The sequence below is a fragment of the Tamandua tetradactyla genome, chromosome 2 (assembly GCF_023851605.1).
Source record: "Tamandua tetradactyla isolate mTamTet1 chromosome 2, mTamTet1.pri, whole genome shotgun sequence".
NCBI classification, from domain to species: domain Eukaryota; kingdom Metazoa; phylum Chordata; class Mammalia; order Pilosa; family Myrmecophagidae; genus Tamandua; species Tamandua tetradactyla.
In genome coordinates this window covers 32,259,477-32,274,199 of record NC_135328.1, presented here as the reverse complement: position 1 = coordinate 32,274,199, position 14,723 = coordinate 32,259,477, and the positions used below count along the sequence as shown (strand labels likewise).

General features: G+C 38.6%; 1 protein-coding gene across 1 annotated transcript in view; it reads right to left on the bottom strand.

Annotated features, from left to right (window-relative positions):
* KIAA1958 (KIAA1958 ortholog) overlaps window positions 1–14,723 on the bottom strand; it is a 284,958-nt gene that overhangs the window by 27,433 nt on the left and 242,802 nt on the right. The gene's annotated exons all lie outside the window — the stretch shown is intronic.

Below are 14,723 nucleotides of genomic sequence, written 5' to 3'. Positions count from 1 at the left end.
GCTGCTGAATCAAACTATCCGTAAAGTATTCCTAAACTATCCCTCTGGAATTTTCAGTTACGGGAACTAATAAATCCTCGGTATCACTTAAGCTGGGTTAAAGTAGGTTTTCTGTCTCTTGTCACATAAATAATCATAACACCAGGTGTACTATCTTGCTAACTAAGCCACACAGCTAGAAAGGGGGAAAGCCAGAACTCTGAAACCCCAATCTTTCTTCATAGCATCATCACCAGGCTGCCTTCACCACCTGCCTTAGGCCATCCTTAGAACTCACCAGTGTGCTGCCTGTGTGCCCTCCCTGCATTGCTAGCCTTAACCCCTCCATGACTTGCTCTTCCCTGATGACTTCCCTACTTGCTCTCCTTTGGATCATGCCCTCTTGGTCTCCTCTTTGACTGAAAGCAGCTTTCTCCTGATCCATCTAGGTCTCTTGCGTCTCTCAGGAGGCAGCTCATGGTTCACATTCTGGCTCTGGGGTAAGGTAATTTCTGGCTCACATTGCCACTGGCCGCAGTATTGTTTGAACTTCATTTCTGTGCTGGTTTGAATCTGCTGTGGACCCCAGAAAAGCCATGTCCTTTAATCCACATTCAGTATTGCTGGGTGGGATCTTTTTGGTTGTTACCATGGAGATGTGACCCACCCAACTGTGGGTGGTAACTTTTGATTAGATGGTTTTCATGGAGATGAGTTTCCACTCATTCAAGGTGGGGTTGCTTACTGGAGCCCTTTAGGAGGGAACCCTTTTGGAAGAAGCTTTAGAGCCACCAGAGCTGAGAGCCACCAGAACCAGCAGAGTCCATCTAGCCAGAGGCCCCGGGGGGAATGTCATGAAACAAGAAGCCAGAAGAGAAAGCTAGTATATGTCGCCATGTGCCCTCCTAGCTGAGAGAGCAATCCTGAACTTCATTGGCCTTTCTTGAATGAAATTAACCTCTTGTTGGTGCCTTAATTTGGACATTTTCACAGCCTTAGAACTGTAAACTTGCAACGTAATAAATTCCCTTTTTAAAAGGTCAATCTGTATCTGGTATATCACATTCTGGCAGCTTACTAACTAGAACAATTTCCACATTCATGTTTCCTAACCTACTTTCAAATGTTTAGAAGATAGATAGATAGAGATAGATAGATAGATAGATGATAGATAGATCAGATAGATAGATAGATAGATAGATAGATAGATAGATAGATAGATAGATAGATAGATAGAATGATATGTCAAATGTGGCATAATGTTAAAAAGTTGGTAGATCTGGATATCTGGGTTGGAGTATGTTGGATTTCTCTGTATGGGCTTTGTATTTTTACAACAGTCCTGTACGTTTGAAAATATTTCAAAATAAAAACTTTAAGAATAGAAAAAAGAAATGAAGCTTGAAAAAAATACAACTATTTTATGTGTCATTTATGTGAAAAACTTGACCAGCAGACCATTTGTGCAAAAAAATTTTTTGTCACTTCTCCTTAAGAACTTTTCACACACATACACACACACATCTCATCGCAGTGTTGTCACTGTCAAGTACTATGTTCGGGTACTCCCTCACATTCCTTAAGGAACATAACTCCTACATCACAGTCTTCATCTCATCTCTATCACCCTTGCTGTCATCCTAGGATGTTGGGAGCCACGTCAGTATGAAGTGCCCACCAGTTCCCTAGTCTCCTAGGTCTTAACGTCCTTTCCTCCAAAACTGCCTTCCCCATTCTATCGTCATCACACCGTGGCCTTGCCTGAACATGTAATTATGTAGCCCTACCTGCTCCCCAACTTCCTGATTCCTTTTCCACAGCCACATACTCTGAAATTTCACAGGGTCAGTTGCCTCCTCACTCTCCATAAAATCATGCTTTTTACCTACAAATATGCACATGCTTGAAGACCTCCCAATAATCTGATGTCCTCTTCAAGCCTGACTAACTCTGTCCTTTCACCACCAGAATATTTTATTTCTCCAGCATCTTCCACTACTACATCCAACCACCAAGCCTACATCTCTGTCGACATCTGCCCTTCCTCCTGTTATGGTTCACACTGGTTTTGAAGGTTGGTCTCTACATTTGCCTCCCCTTGATCTACATCTCTTTCCACTTACTGCCCCCAATTCTCTGCTCCCCTGTTCAGCAAACTCCACAAAAGAGTTGTCCATGCTGGCTACCTCCATTTCCTTTCCTCCCAGTCTCTCTGAAACTCACCCCAGTCAAGCTATGTCTCACAAACCCATTGAAGTTACTTTTGTAAAACCACCAATCATTGCCACTCTGCCAAATCCAATTGTCGATTTTCATCCTTTATCTAACTTGAACTCTTAACCTCATTTTACACAACTGATTACTCCCTCTTTCTTGAAACACTGTCTTCACATGGCTTCAGCAACACCACATACTCCTGGTTTTCCTCCTACTTTATTGGTTGTCCCTCGTTAATCTCATTTGCTGGCTTTTCCTATCAAGTGCAAATGTTGGAATGCCCTAGTGATCAATCCTTTTATCGCTCTGTCTCTAATCATTCCCAAGGTGCTCTTATCCAGCCCCACGGCTTTAAATATCAGCTATGTTCTGATTACTTCCAAATTGATGTCACCAGCCCTGACCTCTCCCTTTGTGGTGGTTAGTTTCCAAAGATTCCTCTCCTTCCAGTACACATGCCACTCAGACTATTTCCCCTTCCCCTCAATATGTGCTGACTTTCTCACTTATTTTGACCATAAACATGGCAGAGATGCTGTCAGTTCAGACCTAGCCTTTAAGAGACATGACAGCTTCTGCTCTTATGTTCTCGGGAGAAGCCAGCCGCCATTCAAGAAGCGCGTCTGTCCTGTGACCACCATGCTCCCAGAAAGCCCAAGCCTGAGGGACCAGACCTGTGAGGGAAGCCATTTTGGACCTTTCTGCTCAGCCCAGCCACCAGCCAGATGCAGCCGCATGAGTGACTCAGCCACATGGAGCAGAACTGCTCGGCTGAGAATTGTAGAAAAATAAGCTGTTTTCAACATCTACATTTTGTAGTAGTTTATGTTGTAGCAAAAAATAACTGAAACACCCTTGATCCATATCTACTGTCAAGAAGTCTGGTAGACATCCAAACTTAATCAAACTCTTGATGTTTCACCTTCCCCGCACACTCTTCCCCCAGCATTCCCCATCTCTTTAAATGGCCATTTGCACAGCCATAAATGTAGAGCCACTCTAGACTTTTCTTCATACCCTTCTTTCAGTCCTGTTACGTCTAGGCTCAAAATATATCCAGAATCCCATGAATTCTTACCACCTCCCACCTCCACTGCTATCATCTTGTTCAAAGCTGCCATCATCATTTGCCTAGGCTACAATAGCAAAAGACTCCTTTCTTTTACCCTTCATGCTTGCCACATGCTCTCCCTCCCTCCCCACAGTTGAGAATACTCAAAATAGCAGCCAATGATTCTTTAAAGATGTAAGATCATGTCCTTTTTCCTTTTCAAAAAAAGAAGGAAAATGAGTTTCCATCTCAAAAATAGTAAAAGCCAGTTTTTACAACAGATTGTAAATATACAAGGCAATTGAAAATAAGTTGAGTCTAATTGTTAGAATAAAGAATTTAGCAGAAAACTGCTAATCAAAGCAAAATTATTTTTCTCCTTGAATCTTAGTGTATCCTTTCTCTTTCCCCCTGAAAAAGTTATTTAGCTCTTCTATTGAAGAGCTGTTGACATTCAACATGGCCAATGATCGAAATGATAATTGGAATTTGAGTCAAAAGTATATGTGCTTCCATCAATTGCGTAAATATCAGGTCTTCTACCACTATACATAAGTGCCATTGGGTAGATCATTTTATGTGTATTTTTTTCCATATTTTCCCACTGCCTATGACAATGCCTGCCACAGAGCAAGTGCTCAAATAGTTTAATGAATAAATGAAGTCTGACCATCCAAACAGAAAAACTGGTCTAAGATTCTTTGTTGTCAGCAAGAAAACATATACATGCATTTACACACAAAAAATTATGCCTATAATTTTAGGAGGTTCCTGGACTTGTGATCTACTCATGAGCGCCAGGTTAAAACCTTTTGATCAAAAGAAATTTAGCTGCTAACTGTTTGGATGCTTCTCTAATCCAGACTTTTGGAAATCTCCTCAATGCCACAGATGTTGTTACTATTGGGAATCCCCCAAGAGATTCGGAGCCCTGCAATATTGCAGCAAATATAGTGAAGCTGGCAGCAACAATTCTGTTAAGAAAACATGGGGTGTGTGCCAGCTTTCCGTTCTTCAGTTCTTTATTACTAAGCCTATTAATTCAGGTTCTCTTAGGAGAACATCCGATAGTGAAAACAAGCTCTGAACACCCACAAGCTGGGATGTAGTCCTCCTCCTGGGAATCTGAAATCGAGTTCCTCTCCAGTTTAGTCACTTTTTGAGACAAATGCTCACAGATGCAAAGTTGCCCCTGACACATCTACCCTACTCTGAATCCCTTTCTGGTGCTTGTGCAGGTTCTCTCTTTCAAGGTTTTGGTGGCACATAGTTTCCATAACAACTTCTCCAGGAGTATTTGTCACTAGGCCTAGGAGAAGGCCATGTGCCATCCCTTGGACTTCCTGGTTTACTTTGCCAATCTCCAAAGTACACTGAGCAACATCGGAGCACATCCAATCTGCATATTACTAACTATATAAGGCTGGTCGCCCCCCCACCCCCACCCAAGATTTCTACAAATTTACTTTCTGCCTTGAAGAGGGAGAACAAAAAGTGTTTCCAGGCGTTACCATCTGTTAGGTACCAAATTAGGTCACATTAATAGCAAAAACTTGAATTTCATTGGCTCTTGCCACTGCTGCTACTCTCCAGCATTCTCACCTGAAATCTACCTTACATTATCTCGAGGGTCTTATCTGTGTTGCAAACATGACTCTTATCTCTCCTCAGGTCCTTCCTTTCAGCTTGAAGAGTCTGTGGTTCTATGACATTGGTAAAGAGGGTTGTGGAAACTCCGTACAGGAATTTCGTTTTCTTTTTTAACTCTTTCTTATGCAAAATTTCAAACATATACAAAAGAATAGGGAAGAGTACAACGAACCCCCATGTACCCACTGCTTTAGCAAAGAACAACTCAAGGCCAATTGTACATCATCTACACCTCCATCTACTCCACCCCATGAGTGATTCTGAAGCAAATGCTTCAACATTTTAGGATGTAAACTCAAAAAGACAACTCTTTTAAACATATAACTGGTGCAGGAGGGTTTTTTTTTTAACCTAAGCTTATATATGTAAAATGTTACATGTCTGTAGGGGAAATGATCCATAGCTTGCATCACATTTTAAAACTGGTTCAGGTGCCTAAGGTTTTTAAATCATTGCTCTAGTAGAACACTGGGAAGAGTCAATTTGCCTGAGGGTCAATAATTCTCAGTTAGACATTTCATCTTTTCACCATTACCACCATTATAATCCAATAGGAATATCTTTCAGAAACTTATTTCTCAACAATTGTTTTAGCTGGTGTGACTGTAGAGCAGTAGATTTCTACTTTAAAAGTTTTGAGGATTACAAGTACTCTCCAAAAGCCATGCATAATAATTTCAAGAGCAGAAAAATAACATTTCTATGGAAGTATTCCAAATGGGTTCTTAGCCTGCCCCATGAAACAAAAAGAGGACCAGAGATAGATTCAGTCAGAACAACTACTTCACCAGAGTATTAGCTGGGAAGCATAATGTCCTAACAGTGCAAAATACAAAGGAAAACATTACTTCCAGGAAGGTGATACTAAAAGAAAAAATATTCAGAAACCATACAGACTGCCGATTATGTTTAAGTTATTTTAATAAAACAGACATAAAATATACATCAAAATTTTTTTTAATTTTCAAAAATCTGGATTAAACAGTCAAGCTGCATGTACATAAATCAAGCCAAACAACTTTATAAAAAACAAAATCAACACCCAGAACTCCGTGCAAATTGTTAACAGACTCTGCTTGACACTCTAACTGGAGCGCTGGACGAGGTGAACAAGAAGAGTCCTTCCAACCGTGGCATCCCATGACAGGGAGCGGATTTTCCACCTGTTTCCCCTTGTGCACAACCTCATGCACACATGCCCAGGGGTGCACACACATGTGTAGACACCATCGTGGGCGGAAAGTAGTCAGATGTGGTCCAGTAAAACCATTCAAGTTATGATCTTTCCTACATCATTGAGAATGATGTTTCCAGTGTTAAGACATTAGGGGTATCCTCCCTTAACATTAAAATATACATCCAGAACAGTGAAAACATTAGGACACAATTTTGTTGCTATCATTTGAAAAATATAGCCACCTTAAAAATATTTAACTTTTAAATAATAGCCTTGCACTTCTTATCTATGTAGTAAAATTGAACAGCCTTTGTCAGTCACAGCTAAACAAGAGGAGAGCCTGGGAAAGGTTTTACTTTGAACCAACCCAGAAGAGTCTCTCCTTCTGGAAGAGATTTGCTGTGCTTCATAATTAAAACTAAGCAAATGCAAAGTGACCCATTAACTGTTCCACCGCTAAATGGAAAGCAAACATGCTGGCGTGGCTGAAAATGGTAGGGTTTAAACTGGCAAGACAACTGGGGCACAGATAGAACTTTTGTACTGCTAGCAAGGAAGTAAGTATGTAGGACAAGGCTACCCCATATTCCTGTGTTTTCAAGTCCTTCCAATGCAAGCAAATGAAAAACAAAATAGAACAAGACAACCCAGCTTTAGTTCTAACACTGACGTTGTAGACACAGTAGACTCCCATGTTTTGTTTTTTAAAAATGTTTTTACTACCTTAATACCTGAATTTAAGCCCAGTTCTACAAAACTTCAAGTATAGCTAAGGAAAGCACCTCACAGCCCCAAGCCAGGCTCTTATTGAAATTGAACTTTTATTGTATTTGTATTTTAAAACAAGTCTTGCCTCTTCCTGATCTCTTTTTAAGATTTTTTTTTAATTGAGGTGAAATTCACGCAATGTAAAGTTAACCATTTTAATGTGAAAATCCAGTGGCATTCAGTACATTTACAAAGCTGTGCAACCATGACCTCAATCTAGTTCTAAAACACTTTCATTATCCTAAAAGGAAACTCCACATCCATTAAGCAGCTGCTCCCTCCTCCCAGCTCCTGGCAACCACCAATCTGCTTTCTGTCTCTATGGATTTACCTATTCTGAATTTTTCATATGAATAGATTGATATGTGACTGTTTATGTCTGGCCTCTTTTGCTGAGAACATTTTCAAGGTTTATCCATGGCATAGCATGTGCGAGTATTTCATTCCTTTTTGTAGCTGAATACTATTCCATTGCACGAATATGCCACAGTTTGTTCATCCACCTTTTGGTTGTTGTGAACAGTGCTGCTTTAAACATGCTCCCAAACTCTTTCTAAGATACAGACGTATACACTGTAATTTAAGAATTTTGTACCTGTTGTTAGTTCTGAGTTTGTGGAGCATGAAGAAGTACTCAAAACAGAGTCCCCCAGCTCCATTCAAGCTCTCAGAGTCCCAAACAAAAGCAAGGCCTCTTTGGCTTTTCTCACTTGGAAGCAGGGGGGAGTCTTTCAGGACAGAGTATTTTTGATGGGGAAAATTGAGAGCAATTAAAAATTTATTTGTGAAAGATGTATCTGTATTTAGACTATAATGAACATGTTACTTCAGTAAAAAATGAAGGAACATGACGCTGTGGTCTGGCCATTATTTTAGGTATATCTTTTTTTATCGGTTTAGCCCATTCAGGTGAGGACATTGGGCATTTTTAGATTTGCAGCTCTTAGCTATGCTATCTATTTAAAAGCTTATATATTCCTCTTCTAGTGGTTAATCATCTGATGTTTAGTATCCCAAGGTCTCTTGAAATTATGATATTAAGCAAAAATTGTTCTTTTTTTATGGCAAGCTTTACAGGTTGCAATACAACTTATAATCTTTATAAGAAAGTACATAGAGGGCAAATTTCCTGAATGCCTCTCATAACTAAGAATATCTTTCAGATTTTTAACATATAAATGAACATGTATAAAATTCCAAAGTCACATTTTTTTCCCTCAAAATTCCCTACTGTTCCCTGGCATTTGGTGCGACTGAGAAATCTGAAGCCAGGATGCTCTCTCTGTTTGCTCTTTAGGCAGCTTGTTACTTTCTGACTGGATGCCTACAGGATTTTTCATTCTCTGTTCTTGGAGATCAAGTATTTTTTCAAGAGGTGCTTAGGTATGGGTCACTTTTACTATTTTTGCCTGGAATGCAGTAAGTTGTTTCATTCTACACATACAAATTTTCATTCTGAATTATTCAGGGAGTCTCACTTTTATCATCAAAAAATTATTTTTTTCTCAATTAGTTTTTCCACCAGGAAAGCAAATGTCAATAATACTAGCTAATGTTGTCTGTCTTCCAAATCCATTATTTTCATTTTTTGTTCCTTTTGAAAGAGCATTAGGAAGAAGATCTCAAGTCTGCCCTTTGCATGATTGATTTGATTATTTTAAGCATCAATATTGTTCTTTTTTGCTTCCATTGTGGGTTTTAAATCTGCAACGTGGGTTTTAAATCCTTGAAATCCTTCTTTCTGATTAATCTGCTTTTCCATTTTATTCTATTGCCTTTTTCTCTTAGCCTAGTCCCACTTTAAGGTAGTTTACTACTTAGTGAGGCATAAAAGCAATTATCATCTTGTGTTCTTTCAATTATGCTAAAGAGAAACCTAAAATATTTTTGTTTTCCATAGTAGATCACTTCTATTTTCAAGAATTTTCCCAGAGCTGTTCTTTTTCCTTGGTTCAATCACATTTTTTTTATACGCCTATTTTGCTTTTTCCTCTAAATTAATCCTTAAATGTGGCCTTTATTCCCAGGCCCAGTAATTTGCTTTGGATTATGCTTCCTGTAAACTTGAGAGTTTATCAAATCCCACCCTCAGATATACAGGTCAATGGTAAAGTGAGGCGTGTATTTCCAAATCCAACTTCCAGTTTACCACTTTTCTATTGATGTGACATCTTTTTCCTTCTATTGCCTGATTTCCTTGATCTCTGAATCAACCCCATACCTGAAAAATTATAATATGTGCATGTTCTGCCACCTGGCTATAAAATATTTCTGCCCTTGCCAAAAGGGCGTTTTTCTTAGAAAGCGCCATGCTTCTAATAGTCCTTCTCTACTTCCTGCCCACAATTAATCCTAGGATTTGGAGTCTCACACTGAATGTGGAAGGAGGAGGAATGGGGAAGTGGAGAGGGGGCGATTTAGGACCTTTTCACTTCCTGGTGCAGCATCTGGTAGGGGAAGCACCAGCCTGATTTCCCTGGGTCAGGGACTCTGACTGACTAAGGACACATGGGTGGGGAGGAGGCTGAAGACTAAATGTCTTTTACATTTTTTTCTTCCATAGGGCCTTTGTTTCATGAAGGAAAGCCGGGGAAAGCAGTGGGCTACAACCTGGAAGGTTCTGTCTCAATCCACCTTCACATGTTTCATAAATTGCTTCTAGATTCTAGAATTGTGAGATTTGGCCTTCTTCTGGATCTTTATGAGTATTTTCCTGGGAAGGTGGGCTGGCCAGATATCATTTTGCCAGGTTTATTTCCATTAACTAATTAAAAAAAATCCAATCTTCCCATAGAGAAAGGCAGCTATGATATGAAACAAAGTTCTGGACTAATTTTCTAGTCCTGAATCTATTACTTACTGTCTGGCTGACCTGGAAAGGCCTCTTAATATCTCTTCAATTTCCTTATTGGTAAAATGAGGGAATTTGACTAGAAGATCTCAGATTCACCCATAACTATTTTTTTAAGTCTCAAAACATAAAATACATATGCCCTGATAAAGGAAAGAATATAAAACAAATGACTAAGTAAGTATATTCTGCTATGAGAGTGCTTTAGCCCGAAGATTAAAAAAATCTTCTGACACCGAAATTAAAAAGCAAAAGCAAAAGACCTGCACATATAATTGTGACAAAACTCAGGAATCCTTTACATTTTAGCAATGATTATAATGTCAAAACACAGTCAATTTATAAACTAATTGATTTGTATTAGAATAAACTGGCATGACCATCTGCCCTTTAAAGTGAATAATAGGTAATATGAATTATTTATTGGATGGGGATAGAAGGTTCTCTGTAGGTAGCAAATGTTAAGCTCATTCACAGAAAATCACCAGGCCTTCCAGGAACTATTAAATTGTATCAAGTGATCAACTGATTAAAAGAGAGTATGCATAAATTATGGTTTGAAGAACAGATTTTTCCCAAACAAATAGAAACCATTTTTATTTTTTTAAAAAGTTCTGTGATAAATGGGCCTCTATGAGCCTGTCTGGGGCAGTTTGGTCTAACTGCTTGAGCACTGGATTTAGTCAGAAGCCTGTGTTCAAACTTAAGTTCTCCAACTACTAGTTCTGTGAGACTTTGGGAAGTTTACTTAACTTCTCTGAGGCTTTGTTTCTCAGTAACAAAATTGGGAGTAATTAGATTTCACTTGCAGAGCTCCCGTAAGAATTCAATGTGAATATGAGGCAACTGCCAGAAAGCACCTAACAGTATTTTAGTCAAATCTGAACCTTCCAGAAATTTTTATTTGAACAAATCAATAGATGTAACTATAATAAAAAATATACAGGAAAATAACAAGTATTGGCAAGGATATAGAGAAATCTGAACCCTGTACATTTTTGATGGTAATGTTAAATGGCTCAGTTGCTGTGGAAAACAGTCTGTCAGTAAAGTTAAAAAAAAAAAAAAGTAACGATAATCACAGTTAAATACAAATCAATCAAATCGGTTATACTGACCACAAAGTACTTAGGAACCCAGTCTCAGTGAAGGAGGGTGAAACGGCTATTTGCTATTAATAGTAATGGAAGCCATATGCATCTATATTAATCAAATGATTTTTTGTGTTAATAAATATTTCTTGAAATGATTCATTTACCTATGAGCTGCATTAGATGAGAAATAAAGCATTTTATACCTAACAATCTGGTTCTGATGAACATCTAAATGTGGAGTACCTCTCTGATTTCTTGGACTGTAGAGAACTAGATGTACAAGTACTCAAAGTAATAAAAACAGGCAAACTTAGCCTGAAGGATGGGCTACCTCTTACTGTCTCAGAAAGGGAGCTTGGCCTCAGGTCACCACCAATCTCTTAGCCTGCACATATTTTTATCAAGGTGATTAATTTCTGTAGAAAAATGCAACAAAGGATCTCTACCTAAGGACACAGCCTAAACAATTCTATGCCTTTCCTTTCTTTGATAGAGAGCATTAAGAATTCACCACAAAAGCAGAAGCATTTAAAGAATATTTACAGGTTTGAATTTTTTAAGGTGTTCTGTTCAGGGCTGTCTGTTAACATCTAAATATGGATGGGCCTTAACTTAGACTATAAATCAGAACTCACTTAAAGCAAGTGAGCTCTCTCTTCTTTGAAGTCTTTGTTGTTTGCACTCATTGCTGCCTAAAGGTTAGTGGTTACTAGCTCCAAAATATTTAACTACCCAGATTTCAATAACAGCAACAAAGTGGTGCGTCTTTGATTAGGATAATATTTAAACATTCTATTTCTGAAAACTTACTTTACTTAAGAGGCAACAATGTGAGCAGTGTTAGCCTAAACAGAAAAATAATCAACATCCTGCTACCTAGAGTTAGCAAAATATCTTAGAATTTGTGGAACGTGAATATCCAAGAAAAGCCTTATTCCTGAAGTAGCATGGTGAGAAGACTAAAGTAGTTTAGGAATTTTGAATGGTTTTGCCACTTTCTAACTCCCTGACCTTGAGACTCTCAAGGATAACACTGTTCACCTTGGAGATGATCCACGCCAATGATCCCACTTTACAGTCGGGGAAAACGAGGCCATAATTTGCCCCAGTCAGTAGTGAAGGAACTCCCAGACTAGTATTCATCGTTCCACTACAGCAAGAGGCTTCAGCTGTAGAGAGAGCTTGTCCAGATCCTCCTCACAGCTCCATGAGAGCATGCTGAAAGAGTGCTATTGTGCTTGATGCTTTTAACAAGATTGAATTAAAACAAAATCAGTGTATCAGAATTTCACCTGTCTTCACACACCATTTAATTGGCCAGGGCAGAGGAACACAGCATAAAACTCAAGCAAAGGTGAAAAATGCCACGTGACCAAGAAGACCATTTCTTTCATAACTTTGGCAAGGTACTTCCATAATATTAATCTTTGCAAGTATACTGAACAACAGAAAAACTTTCTCAAAAAGCCTCTTAAGACTTCTTTGTTCTTCCTTCATTTGTTTTTGCTTATATCTGAGGTATCAGGATTTGGTTGTGTTGGAGGTAGAATGCATGGGCATAGATGAATAGACTCAACCAGGTTTGGTTTACTCAAGTTTAACAGTTTAAAGGAAAAAGAACCTCCATAATGGAAGAAGTAAGTGGTATAAAAATGGATTAGCTGAACAATAATAATGCCCTATCATCTCTGCCAAAATAAACTTCCAATGGGGAGCCTGCTGGAGTCTGGGTGGGCAGCACCAAGAGAGTAGGGGCTCGCTTTAGAGCAGATGCAAAAGAGGCAGGCAAGAAGCTCACCCCAAGGACCGCACAGACCTCACAACATCTGTAGCACCCTCATTTGTAAGACCCACACAGGCTCACAAATTTTAGATATTCATTCTCACTTCTGAGCACAGAAAAGTAAAGTGGGGAAAACACTCTTAACTTCTTCTCTCGGGATTGTTCTTTCTTCAGGCTTAGCCCAAGAGAGAAAATCATGGAGTGCCCAGTGAATATGGTTTAGAGTTGGGTAAAAAGAGAATAAGTGCCTTAGCTGGATACCAACCAGAACTTGCTACTCTGGCCCCTCTCAAGATCCTCTAAGAACAGCCTGGCCAAATACACGGAAAGATGCTTTTCCATTTTAGCAGGCTTCCCAGGTATTATCAGATATATATCTAAAAGCATGTGAGTGTATGTGTGTGTGTGCATATACACATACACATCTACCCACAGACACATAAGAGAAAGTACCTTTAACAATGCATGTCACCCAGTAGCACCTGATAAATGTGTTTTCTTCCTCACTCCCATTCTCTTAAGACACATATAATGAACGGCATTTAGGATGCCGGCATATAATTCTTTTGCTCCATCAACTATCACTGAAGATTCACCCTCCTGATCTTGTATTATCTTGGCATAATCATTCACTTCAGAACTCTGGGGATTTATAGTACACAAAATAGGTGATAAACAATGAATCTGAAGCAGAGACGGTTATTTGGTTGATGAAAAGCCACTATCAACAAAAAGATTACAACCTCTAGATCAGTTATTGCTACATTGGGAAATGTTAAAATCTGAAAATATGCCAGTGATTCCTGATGTCAATTTCTTCTCGAAAATTTTCATTAAATCTATTGGAGGTTTTATTTAATTAGGCTGCAGGCTCTGCCCAATGGTTCACATAGGTTATTTTCAGTTTCAGTGCAGAACTGACTAGAAAAATGACCATCTGCTTTCCACAAACAAAACAGCCTTTGGGTGTCTAGCAAATGAAAAGAAAAAGAGAAAAGAGTTGTCTCTTTTTAATCAAAACCCTAAAATCACCACAGGAAATCACAACAGAAAAGTATGCAATATCAAGTCACAACAGTGATTATTAAATATTAGGTGTTATCTATATACATACAGAAACATACCAAAATTAATCCATACTCAGGAAAGATTAACTAGTAAACAAATTACAAATGTGCAATAGCTAAAAAGGGAACAACATTAAATCTTAAGGCAGCATTGGTTGAGTCTTCTCCAGCGAAGAAGTGTTACATATTTCAATGACCAATGAATGAGTTCAAAAAAATAATTAAAATGAATACTAAAATATTTTTTTAAAAAGAAATAGGATAGATTTTATAAATACTGCAAAATGAATCGGTATTAGAATTTTATTTTGGGGTTAGAAAGCATATATAGGATTGTAATGATATAAGGTTATAGCAGTCTTTTTCTCAAATACAAAATAAAGATCTCTAGAAATTGCTATTATTAATTAGCATCTTTTGGGCTTCTTTTTCATGTGTTGCAGTTAGAGCAGCTATTAGACAATTCTGCTGATGTTTAAATAAGATGTGATCAGGCTGAATTTTACCTGAGTGAAATGGTTTCAAACTGCCTTAACCTGTTTTCGTGCTCTGATTTTATCCCTCGGTCCTGCTGGGCTCACTTACCTGGTAGTTGCCCAAATCACTGCATCCCAAGCACTGGTGCCAATCCAAAATGATGACACCTACTGTGGCTGCAAAAGTCACATTTTGACACAAATATTCCCACGCTCTGTAATAAATACATTTGGAGATTTGATTTCTTTGTGGCTTGTTGTGTTGGATGGTCCTGATCAAGTCTGAAAATTACCTTTAGTTACTATACAGATCCAGTGCTGTGTGCTGACCTGCATGACACAAAGGATAGCTTTAAAAATTCTAAAAAATGTTCAAATGAAAATAGCTTTCATGTGGTGCTGAGGAATAAAGCATAGGCACTTCTGCTTTGGGAGGTTTTCACATTTTGATCACGGATCACTTTTCCAAGTCACTCTCACTACTGGAAATGTCCTCATGGTACAAACCATCTAGTTCACAGAAAACCTTGTTTCTTACAAACACTCCTCTGGTGCATTAGTGTTTTTTTCATAAACTTATCTCCACTGACAGCAGAGATGGAGCTCCTCC